The sequence below is a fragment of the Hyla sarda genome, chromosome 7 (assembly GCF_029499605.1).
Source record: "Hyla sarda isolate aHylSar1 chromosome 7, aHylSar1.hap1, whole genome shotgun sequence".
NCBI lineage: Eukaryota > Metazoa > Chordata > Amphibia > Anura > Hylidae > Hyla > Hyla sarda.
The window spans coordinates 162799329-162812131 of NC_079195.1; the positions used below are offsets into that span (position 1 = coordinate 162799329).

The following is a 12803-nucleotide window of genomic DNA, read 5'->3' on the forward strand; positions in this document are numbered from 1 at the left end:
TTCTTTTAAAAAAAGGTCTACTGCTTCCACACCTTTGTCGTGTGGGATGTTCGTATAAAGAGCAGCCACATCCAGTGTCACCCAGATGTAGCTCCCCTCCCACTTTGTATCTTTCAATAACGACAATAGGTGTCCTGTGTCTTTTAAATAGGCAGGCAAATCTATATAATCAGACAAACCCCCCCCCCCCCCCCCCCCCCCGGTGATGGAATCCATACTGGCCACAATTGGCCTCCTTGGTAGCTTCTTTTTATCTTTATGTATCTTCAGGATCAGTTTAAGGTCCCTGGCAACCAGGTCCTCAAAGACCTCTATGCAGGAGACATCTCCTAAAGGTGGAAGAGATGTACTGCGTAATTTGCAGTCAGTGAAGGGGCCAATTCCCCTTGGTGCCTCATTTTCCTTCAAAAGATCTGCCAGGTCTCGTATTGCTTGTACGTCAGTTACCGTCACTCCTTGATTAAGTGCATCTCTCCTCTCCTTCAGCTTGAAGAACTTGTGCCAAAGAAGCTTTCTTGTAAAGAGGCACAGATCTTTTGTCCAGATAAAGGGGTCAAACTGTACAGTAGGAACAAATGACAAACCCTTACCTAAAACCTGATGTTGGACTTCATCAAGTTGATGAGAGGAGAGGTTGATAATATGTATACTATCCCCAGTGTCTATTTCGGGTATCTCATTGGTTCCTGGCGGCGTAACTGATAGCCGTCCCGTTGTCCCTCCCCTAAAAAAGGTTGAGAGGAGGAGGGTGCATAAGAAGTGCCTCTGCCACATGGTTGTTGATATGGATCTTGTCTAGAGTTGGAGGAAGGTTGTGGATATGAATTGGATCTATTATTAGAGGGGTAACGGTTTTGTCTGCCTCGAGACCCATAGGGACCTCTTGGTCTATATCTTACAATACAGACATTTAGGTGCACTACTGTGGTAGATGTATACAATGACATTGGCTAATCCCTCAACACTGATGTTAAAATTGAGACATTCGCCAGAGTATCCTTATATTAAGGACACACCAGAGCCCGCACACCAACGCCAAGGTTTCTCAGATGGCTCGGGACCTAACGCTAACCTACCTGTGCGTAATAAGCAAAAACCAGGGGCCAGTGGGCAATTACAGCAGCACTAGGTTGACATGTAGCCTGCTCCCAGTTCCCTCCAGCGTGACTAAGCACACATACAATGGAAGGGGGGAGAGAGGCTACAAGCCCCACCCAAGTTGGCTGATATAGGTGCATGGCCTCACAGGTGCAACCCTAATGCTGCCTGGAAAATGTTCAAGGCGCATTGGTCTATATCTTCTAGGGTTACGTCGGCCCCTCTCTGTCCAAGTGTGTGGCCTTTCTGTATCCGAGAGGTCTGTGTCTGATGTTGAGACCTCCGTCTCAGGCTCCCTATACGGTCGGTTTCTAGTTAATACAGTATATGGAGAAAACACAGAAGGTAGCAGCACACCGGGTTGCATGAAGAGTTGGGTGCAAATCAGCAGGGGACCCAAGGTCGTAGGGCTCCAAACGGCATAGAAACACAAAGAATACTGCAGCACTCCAAGGTATAGGTGAAAAAACTGTGAAGGTAGTTTTATTCCATCAAGGTGCACAGAGCAACGTTTCGGCTGCTGGCATAAAACTACCTTCACAGTTTTTTCACCTATACCTTGGAGTGCTGCAGTATTCTTTGTGTTTCTAATACAGTATATGCCCGATTCTCCCTGAACTTCTGGAGATCTCTTACAAACTGACCGTGCTTCCGCTCCTTCAATTGGAACTGGAAGCGTTCAATTGTGTTTTGCAGAGAGATCTCCTTCGGGCCGAACTCAGGACCAATTCCTTCTGCTCTTTTAGTTTTGCTTCTGCTGTTACCAGATTTTGTTTTTCTTCATCCAAAAGAATTTAAAGAAATTTCAAAGAACAATCAGTGGCCGTTTTTTCCCAGCGCTTGAGAACCGGTGGTGTTCGCAAACGCTGGGCCAGTAGAATGGGCACTCATAATCCCCTTGGGACGATCTGGTGCTTCAAGTAATTCTCGAAACAATGAACTTCCCAGAATGTACTGATGAATTGTTTATGACAAATCGTCAATTCTCTGAAAGCCGAACTCAATGAAGGAGTAGGTCTAGGTTGTGAAAAAACATTTTCTGAAAATATCTCTTGAGCCTCACTCAACCAATCATTAACATTAAAGGCCCAAGTTACAAACCTTGCCATACCAGAGGTATTAAATACACAATTTTACATATAAGATAGGGTTATATGCCAACCAAAATTTGTATCTTAATTCCAGGCTATTTAAATCAAACCAAAAAAAGGGAAGTGCCTAAAACTAAATTTTATTGGTATATGCTAAAAACCACCATATAGAAAGTGAATCCAACCAAAAAGGTGCAATTAAAATATTGTAACTCGACCACAACGGCCATTCGCCATCTCATACAGTAGTCATGCAATATAGTGTTCCTCAGGACAAAAAAGTCCTGTATATAGCTCGAGATATATCCAATGGGTTCAAACATTGAATAAAAATGTATATTCAAATATACCCAGAATCATGTATTTATTATGTCCCAGCGTACGTTTCTATACCACGATACTAAATCACGTGAACCGTGGACGTCCTCAGGGGAACAAACAGATCATATAAGCAAAGATTATTCTTATATATTTATGGGTATATCGCAAGAGAAACACATATATTAAGGATTCTCAAATTCAACGATTATGTTATATGTAATGGATTCAGGTGTCCAGACCAATTGACACTGCATGTATATAAACGTGCATGACTAAGACCACAACTAGGTCTATATATTTGGTTTTAATATGCATAGACCCCAGTTCGCACTTTAAGACGTGATTCAGGAGCATTTCCACCTGCAGAGAAAAAACAAGAAAATTACAATTTCCAGCGGGTATCTCATAGACAGCTTCCATGTGTGTTAATACTGCGTTCTACTTACATATACAGGGGATGCTCATTAGCATTCAGTGTGTTGGGGAAAGCACCTGTAGCAATAGCAAATTGCCGCTTTATATTACCTGTTACATGAGGACCACCGGACACCGGGTTGAGTTGCTTAGTAGCCTACTCACATGTCGCCTGGATCCTAGTGTTCCTATCAGACCTGCAATGGCAGGTCAGCGGGTCCCGTTCACCCGTATGGCGCGCGCTCTGCACGCCGGCGTTTCCCTAATAACTCCCTGGCTGTCCCCTCCATGAAGCAAGGAGGGGGCTGAATGACGCGATGTGATTACACATCGGTCTGGATGTGAAGCTCAGTGATGGGATAGCGAGTAAGTTACAAATGAAAGGGGTATTTTGACATGAGTTCAACGGACCTGATAATAACATTGCAGCACTATGTACTCAATGGATATAGAGAATAGCTAAAAAGCTCAAGAACATATCGAGAAGGTATACATAAGTAACTAATTAGTAAATAAATAAACTATTTGCATGGTTATGCAAGATAAATATAGTAAATTATAAAGAGCATGCCTCAATGGGACTAGTTTCGCATTATGGCAATTACTATATTATACTCTATTATTATAGTCGCTGGTATAAGTCTGTTAATACTATGGGTAGATTGTAGATCAATGTATAGCAAATATTACCATTAACATACAGTCTTTACAAATATACAGTTTCTCCTGAGGTAACCGGGATGCAGGTTCCTCACAGGCTTTGCTGGGGCTAGTAGTCTTGAGATTTGAGCAGGCCACTGTGCTACTAATTATTGGATTTGAGTTGAATAGTAGTCACTAGGAATTTGTAGATAGAGCTTGGTAACTCACGGTTTTGTAGTGGCTGCGGGTTCCTTAGGCTTTGGCCAAGGTAGGATGAATTGAGATATGCTGAGTGTGCTTGCTGGAGTGTCAGGGACAAGAGAGAAGAGAGCGAATTTAGAAACTACAGCCCCTTATATACTAAGGAGGCTGGACTAATCCCATTGGTTGAAAAGCCTGTAGGTCCTGAACCCATAGAACTCTGGGTACATCACATGACAGTATCACATGACACAAGAAGGTCCTATACCTTTGAACAACTTAATACATACAGTGAAAATACACACAATACATTTATAATGCATTCTAGAAGGTGTAGTTGATAAGCAAGGGGGGGGGGGGGAAGCCCTGCAGGAGAACCCTGTGGAATGGAGGGACTCTAACTGAGGGGACTTAGAACAGGGACAAGACGAGGTCCTGTACCGGGACACCTCAGTAGTAATAGCATTAGAAACAGTCCCCTTTAGATAGATGAAGCGGCAGCCCCTTTAGGTATTAGTAGCAGCAGGAGCTCCCTTAAGGTAATAGTAGAAGTAATAGCCCCCTTTAGTTAGTAGTAGAAGCAGCTTCCTTTAGGCATTAGTAGCAGAGGCTCCCTTTATGTCTTAGCAATAACCAAAGCCCCTTTAGGTAGTAGAAGTAGCAGAAGCCTCCTTTAGGTAGTAGTACCAGTCCCCTTAAGGTAGTATTAGCAGCCCATTTAGGTAGTAGTGGCAGCCCCTTTCTTGGTCTATTCACACGTATAGTATCCTGTGCAGATTCTATGTGCAGGATTTCAAGCTGTGTTCAGTTATTCAGTTTACATCGAAATCTGCAGCAGAAAATCCTGCGCATCAAATCTGCGCAGAATACTGTACGTGTGAATAGACCGTAAAGGGGTATTCCATGAATAAATTAAAAAATTGCCTTTTTTCATAACAGCGCCCTCCTTGTCTCCACTTTGGGTGTGGTATTACAACTTGGCTCCATTCAGTTCAATGGAACTGAGCTGCAGAACCAGACTCAAACTGGACACAAACAGGGAGAGGTCTTTGAAAGAAAAAAAGGACTGTTTTTTTTATTCCTGGAATAGCCCTTTAATTCCTAATAGCTCCTTTAGGTAGTAACAGTAACAGCCCCATTTAGATAGTAGTAGCAGCAGCAGCCCACTTTATATTGTAGTAGTAGTAGTAGCAGTAGCAGCCCCCTTAAAGGAGTACTCCGACGCAAACCTTTTATGGAGCAATGGGAAATGGAGCATGAAGCAAAGTTATATTACATTGGAATATACTCACGTTATCCATATCGTCTTCTTCCCGGACTTCTCCTCGCTTTTCCATCCGGCCGGAAGCTAGGTTCTTTGATGACACTCGACCGCGTTTTCTTCATGATTCGGCGCCATCTTAGCCTGCTGACTCATCGTTCCCATGAGTCACTGCAGGCTGTGCCGGCCTCCCAGCCTGGAGTCGGCTTTTCCTCCCCAAGTAATTTATTTATTTATGCGCTGAGCTGAGCTGCCATAGGCTCAGCTCAGCAAATGCCTATCGCTAGAGAAGAGCAGAGGGAGGGAGAGGGAGGGAGAATAGGACCGGACATACTACCAGGGCATTGTGGCAGATGTAGTCATTCAGGCTGAAAAACATGTGACCAGAACCCAGAAGTACCGGGAACTTCAGAGCGGCGTTGCAAGCGAACGGCTGGACCAAATCACGCGATTGGGGGCTCTATCAAAAGGTATGAGCATTTAGGGATTAGTTTATTTTTTATTGTGAGCATCAGACTTCTCCTTTAACCCTTTAAGGACCAGGCCATTTTACACCTTAGGACCAGAGCGTTTTTTGCACATCTGACCATTGTCACTTTAAACATTAATAACTCTGGAATGCTTTTAGTTATCAATCTGATTCTGAGATTGTTTTTTCGTGACATATTCTACTTTAACATAGTGGTAAAATTTTGTGGTAACTTGCATCCTTTCTTGGTGAAAAATCCCAGAATTTGATGAAAAATTTGAAAATTTTGAATTTTTCTAACTTTGAAGCTCTCTGCTTGTAAGGAAAATGGATATTCAAAATATTTTTTTATTTTATTCACATTTCCAATATGTCTACTTTATGTTTGCATCATAAAATTGACGTGTTTTTACTTTTGGAAGACACCAGAGGGCTTCAAAGTTCAGCAGCACTTTTCCAATTTTTCACAAAATTTTGAACCTCGCTTTTTTTCAGAGACCAGTTCAGGTTTGAAGTGGATTTGAAGGGTCTTCCCATTAGAAATACCCCACAAATGACCCCATTATAAAAACTACACCCCCCAAAGTATTCAAAATGACAATCAGTAAGTGTTTTAACCCTTTAGGTGTTTCACAGGAATAGCAGCAAGGTGAAGGAGAAAATTCACAATCTTTATTTTTTACACTCGCATGTTCTTGTAAACCCAATTTTTGAATTTTTACAAGGGGTAAAAGGAGAAAATGTATACTTATATTTGTAGCCCAATTTCTCTTGAGTAAGCACATACCTCATATGTCTATGTAAAGTGTTCGGCGGGCGCAGTAGAGGGCTCAGAAGCGAAGGAGCGACAAGGGGATTTTGGAGAGTACATTTTTCAGAAATGGTTTTTGGGGGGCATGTTGCATTTAGGAAGCCCCTATGGTGCCAGAACAGCAAAAATAACCCACATGGCATACCCTTTTGGAAACTAGACCCCTTGGGGAACGTAACAAGGAATAAAGTGAGACTTAATACCCCACAGGTGTTTCACTACTTTTGCATATGTAAAAAAAAATTAAAAAAAATTTCACTAAAATGTGTGTTTCCCCCCAAATTTCGCATTTTTGCAAGGGTTAATAGCAGAAAATACCCCCCAAAATTTGTAACCCCATCTCTTCTGAGTATGGAGGCACCCCATAAGTTGGCATGAAGTGCATTACGGGCGAACTACAATGCTCCGAAGAGAAGGAGTGATATTTGACTTTTTGAGAGCAAATTTTGCTCGGGGGGCATGTCACATTTAGGAAGCCCCTATGGTGCCAGAACAGCAAAAAAAAAAAACACATGGCATACCATTTTGGAAACTAGACCCCTTGAGGAACGTAACAAGGAATAAAGTGAGCCTTAATACCCCACACGGGTTTCACGACTTTTGCATATGTAAAAAAATATATATATTTTTTTCACTAAAATGTGTTTCCCCCCAAATTTCACATTTTGCAAGGGTTAATAGCAGAAAATACCCCCCAAAATTTGTAACCCCATCTCTTCTGAGTATGGAGGTACCCCATAAGTGGACCTGAAGTGCACTACGGGCGAACTACAATGCTCAGAAGAGGAGGAGCACCATTGAGCTTTTGGAAAGAGAATTCGTTTGGAATGGTAGTCAGGGGCCATGTGCATTTACAAAGCCCCCCGTGGTGCCAGAACAGTTGACCCCCCACTTGTGACCCCATTTTGGAAACTACACCCCTCACAGAATTTAATAAGTGGTGCAGTGAGCATTTACACCCCACTGGCGTTTGACAGATCTTTGGGACAGTGGGCTGTGCAAATGGAAAATTACATTTTTCATTTTCACGGATCACTGTTCCAAAAATCCGTCAGACACCTGTGGGGCGTAAATGCTCACTGCGCCCCTTATTACATTACATGAGGGGTGTAGTTTCCAAAATGGGGTCACATATGGGGGGGGGGTCCATTGTTCTGGTACCATGGGGGCTTTGTAAACACAAGTGGCCTTCAATTCCGGACAAATTTTCTCTTCAAAATCCCAATGGCCTCTCTTCTGAGCATTGTAGTGCACCCATAGAGCACTTTACATCCACATATGGGGTATGCTCTTACTCAGAAGAAATTGGGTTAAAAATTTTGGGGGGCTTTTTTTTATTTTCCCTTGTGAAAATGAAAAATTTAGGGTGACACCAGCATTTTAGTGAAAAACATTTTTTTTTCATTTTCCCATCCAACTTTAATGAAAATTTGTCAAACACCTGTGGGGTGTTCAGGCTCACTATACCCCTTGTTACGTTCCGTGAGGGGTGTCGTTTCCAAAATGGGGTCACATGTCTGTATTTATTGTTTTGCACTTATGTCAGAACCGCTGTAAAATCAGCCACCCCTGTGCAAATCACCAATTTAGGCCTCAAATGTACATGGTGCGCTCTCACTCCTGAGCCTTGTTGTGCGTCCGCAGAGCATTTTGAGGCGCCATGCGCATTTGAGGACTAAATTAGGGATTGCACAGGGGTGGACATAGGGGTATTCTACGCCAGTGATTCCCAAACAGGGTGCCTCCAGCTGTTGCTAAACTCCCAGCATGCCTGGACAGTCAGTGGCTGTCCGGAAATGCTGGGAGTTGTTGTTTTGCAACAGCTGGAGGCTCTGTTTTGGAAACACTGCCGTACAATACGTTTTTTATTTTTTATTAGGGGGACAGTGTAAGGGGGTGTATATGTTGTGTTTTACTCTTTATTACGTGTTAGTGTAGTGTAGTGTTTTTAGGGTACAGTCACACTGGCGGGTTTACAGTGAATTTACCGCTAGGAGTTTGCGCTGCAGTGAAAAATTTGCCACAGCCCAAACTTGAAGCAGAAAACTTACTGTAAACTCACCAGTGTGAATGTACCCTGTACGTTCACATGGGGGGGCAAACCTCCAGCTGTTTCAAAACTACAACTCCCAGCATGTACTGACAGACCGTGCATGCTGGGAGTTGTACTTTTGCAACAGCTGGAGGCACACTGGTTGGAAAACCTTCAGTTAGGTTCTGTTACCTAACTCAGTATTTTCCAACCAGTGTGCCTCCAGCTGTTGCAAAACTTCAACTCCCAGCATGTACTTATCGCCGAAATTCCCACGGGCGTACAGGTACGCCTTTGGTCCTTAAGTACTAGGGAGCAAAGGCGTACCTGTACGCCCTTGGTCCTTAAGGGGTTAAGGTAGTAGTAGTAGTAGGAGCAGCCCCTTTTAACCCCTTAAGGACTCAGGGTTTTTCAGTTTTTACACTTTCGTTTTTTCCTCCTTACCTTTTAAAAATCATAACCCTTTAAATTTTCCACCTAAAAATCCATATTATGGCTTATTTTTTGCGTCACCAATTCTACTTTGCAGTGACATTAGTCATTAGACATTAGTCCCGCGAAACAGAAAAAAAAGTCATTGTGCGACAATATCGAAAATAAAACGCCATTTTGTAAATTTTGGGGGCTTCCGTTTCTACACAGTGCATATTTCGGTAAAAATGACACCTTATCATTATTCTGTAGGTCCATACGGTTAAAATGATACCCTACTTATATAGGTTTGATTTTGTTGTACTTCTGGAAAAATCATAACTACATGCAGGAAAATTTATACGTTTAAAAATGTCATCTTCTGACCCCTATAACTTTTTATTTTTCTACATACAGGGTGGTATGAGGACTCATTTTTTGCACCGTGATCTGAAGTTTTATCGGTACGATTTTGGTTTTGATCAGACTTTTTGATCACTTTTTATTCATTTTTTAATGGTATAAAAAGTGCCCAAAAATACACTTTTTAGGACTTTGGAATTTTTTTGCGCGTACGCCATTGACCGTGCAGTTTAATTAATGATATATTTTTACAGTTCTGACATTTACGCACGCGGCAATACCACATATGTTTATTTTTTATTTTATTTACACTGTTTTATTATTTTTATGGGAAAGGGCGGGTGATTCAAACTTTTATTAGGGAAGGGGTTAAATGACCTTTATTAACACTTTTTTTTTACTTTTTTTTTTGCAGTGTTATAGGTCCCATAGGGACCTATAACACTGCACACACTGATCTCTCATGCTGATCACTGGCGTGTATTAACACGCCTGTGATCAGTGTTATCGGCACTTGACTGCTCCTGCCTGGATGTCAGGCATGGAGCAGTCATTCGTCGATAGGACACCGAGGAGGCAGGTAAGGGCCCTCCCGGTGTCCTGTAAGCTGTTCGGGATGCCGCGATTTCAACGCGGCGGTCCCGAACAGCCCGACTGACTAGCCCGGGATAGTTTCACTTTAGGGTTAATACCGCACATTGCCGCGACGCGATGTGATGCGGGGTCGCAACGCGACCCCGCTTCATATCGCGGGAGCCGGCGCAGGACGTAAATATACGTCCTGCGTCGTTAAGGGGTTAACTAGTAAAAGAAGCAGCCCCTTTAGATAAATACAGCCCCTATTGCCAAGATTAAAAAACAGAAACTAAAAAAAAAAAAAACTACTTACCTGCCCCTTCAGTGGCGCTATCCTCTTCTGCTGTAAGTTTGATAATTCTGCTCCTTACAATGGCTGATATGAGGGGCCTGGTAAAGAGATATGTCTGCGCGGCATGTCTTTATTCACCAGGCACCTTGATGTCTTTTTTCAACCATACTAACTATGTAACTATGTAACTATGTTAGCTGCGCGCGAGGCTTTTAAATCTGTTCCCGTACTGTACACTGAGAGCTGACAGGGACGGGGAACAGAGCCGCACTCGGCATTCTTGTGACACTGCTAGTCCCTGTCAGCTCTCAGGGTACGGGAACAGATTTAAAAACCTGCGCAGTACTACGCAAATAGCGTAGGACTAACGCTAGGCTCCTAGCGCTGCCCACATTACCCCTACGCTATTTGCGTAGTGCTGTGCCTGCGCAGTACTACGGTAGCTGCACGCGAGGCTTTTAAATCTGTTCCCGTACCCTGAGAGCTGACAGGGACGGGGAACAGAGTCGTGCTCTGCATTCTTGTGACACCGCTACTGGGCACAGGGACCCCGCTAGTTGTGATGGTAGCGATCGCGCTCGCGGGAGGCATTCTTGTGACACCGCTAGTGGGCACATGGATCCCGCTAGTGGGCACATGGATCCCGCCTAGTAACCAACGGTATAATTCCCTTGACAGAGGTTCAGCAACGCCATCTCAGCTGAAGAGGTTCCTCAAAGACACTGCAAAATTCTGCCAAGGTCACTAGACTAAGGTCACCTTACTACGTTCCGTCAGACATGTTCAGACATGAGCTCCAAGTGCATGGAGCACTGTGTAACAAAGCCTGTGCATGAATTGGAATCCCCATCATACTTGGAAGGCAAAGGCAGGTGCAGCTGGGAGCCAGAAGACACTGCAGGAGCCGGAGGTGGGAGAGGGCCAGATTGTGGTACCTGCTGCTGTTGCAAGGCCAAAAGCTGTTGCATCATGGCTGAAGTTGAGAAAATTGCTGCGCCTGTCGGGCCAAATGCTGCGACTAACGTACCACAACGGAGGGAAGATCCGCGACTTCAGCCAGGGGTACCTCAGCAGGATCCATGGCCGGATCTTACTGTAACACTCACGTTTCTGAAGACAGGAACCCTGGTGGATGTGGATCCGCTGGACCTGTATAGCAGATGACTCGGACCGTACCAGGGAGCTGAGTCTAAGGTGCTGCTGGTTTTCAAGAGAGCATTCCGCAAAGCGGGATGAACTTGCTGCTGTAGGCGGCACCCAGGTCGCTTCCCCTGGCACGGCTCGACCACACAGGCGGCTGAGGAGATGCGAGGCACAGGAGGGATAAGGCAACTCGTAGTCTGGATAGCAGAAGGTCTCGGCAGGAGGCACAGTAGTGTAGTCAAAGCAAAGCAGGAGTTCAGTGGGCAGGCAGCAGAGGAGCAAGGTCAAGTCAAAAGAGCAAGAGATCTGATACACAGCAAGGCAATACAGAGGAACGCTTTCTCAAAGGGACAAGGCAACAAAGATCCGGCAGGGAACTGAGGAGGGTGGAGGAATTTGTAAATGAGCCACAGGTGGATTACACTAATGAGCGTACTGGCCCTTTAAATCTTAACACTCCAGCACGCGCGCCAGAGCAGAGCGGCAGAGGCAGGAGAAACACCCGGAGAGATGTGTATGTGGGTAAAATGTATGTGGGTAAACTGCTACCTAATGTGCATAATCTATGCTACCTAATGTGGGGAAACTGCTACCTAATGTGGGGATCTATGCTAGCTAATGTGGTGAAACTGCTACCTAATGTGGGGAAGCTATGCTACCTAATGTGAGGAAACTATGCTACCTAATGTGGGGGGCCTCAAGAAGCTGCTGCCATTTGAGGATGGGGGGGGGGGGCTGGGGCCCTCTGCTGTCTGTGGTACTGGGTCCACTTTTTTTCAGTATGTTTATAAATGACCTTGTAGAGGGATTACAGAGTAGGTTAAATTATATTTTTTGCAGATGACACTAAACTAGGAGCATAACATAATATTACAGAGGGAACTGAGGAATCTGAAGGCTTTGGCACAGACATGGCAAATGAAATTTAATGTGGAAAAATGTAAAGCTATGCACTTGGGCCAGAAATCCAAAATGCACTACTATGTACTAAATAATAAGACATTAGATAAAACTTCTACCGAAAAGGACCTGGGGATACTGGTGGACAGTAAACTGATTTTTTGTGATTAGTGCCAGGCAGGAACTGCCAAGGCAGACAAAGTCATGGGATGTATCAAGAGAGGCATTGAAGCTCGTGTAAAGGACAAGTTTTGCCTCTGTATAAATCATTAGTGAGACCACATAAGGAGTACTTTGTCCATCTTGGGTACCTGTATTTAATTAAAAAAAAAATTCCTCAATGGGCAAATGGCATCAGGCCCCTGTTATTTTTTTTTTTTTTTTGCCTTCCTCTGGATCAACACAGTAGGATTTAAAGTTAAACTCAATGGAAGCTTGTCCTACAAATCATGTTACTATGATGTTGCTACAGGCAAATCCTTTTCAAGGTTTGAGTTGATCAGTCAGGGTGTCGTTTTCACCCTGTATGTAGAACCCCCCAGTTCTTCTAGTTTTTCTCCTAGAGGTGGGACTCCCTGTAGTTAGCTTGAACCCTGTATGTATGACCCCCTGTAGTTAGCTTGAACCCTGTAGATTGCATACCCCCTGTAGAAAGGGCCACCTGTAGTTAGCTTGCCTGCTGTAGGTAGGATCCCCTTAGTTAGTCCACCCCTTGTAGGTAAAACCCCTTATAGTTAGTACCTAGTTACCACTGCAGCCAATCAATGGCCTCAGCAGC

General features: G+C 44.0%; 1 protein-coding gene across 1 annotated transcript in view; it reads left to right on the top strand.

Annotated features, from left to right (window-relative positions):
* Positions 1–12803, top strand: part of LOC130282672 (72 kDa type IV collagenase-like) — a 150676-nt gene that overhangs the window by 90353 nt on the left and 47520 nt on the right. The gene's annotated exons all lie outside the window — the stretch shown is intronic.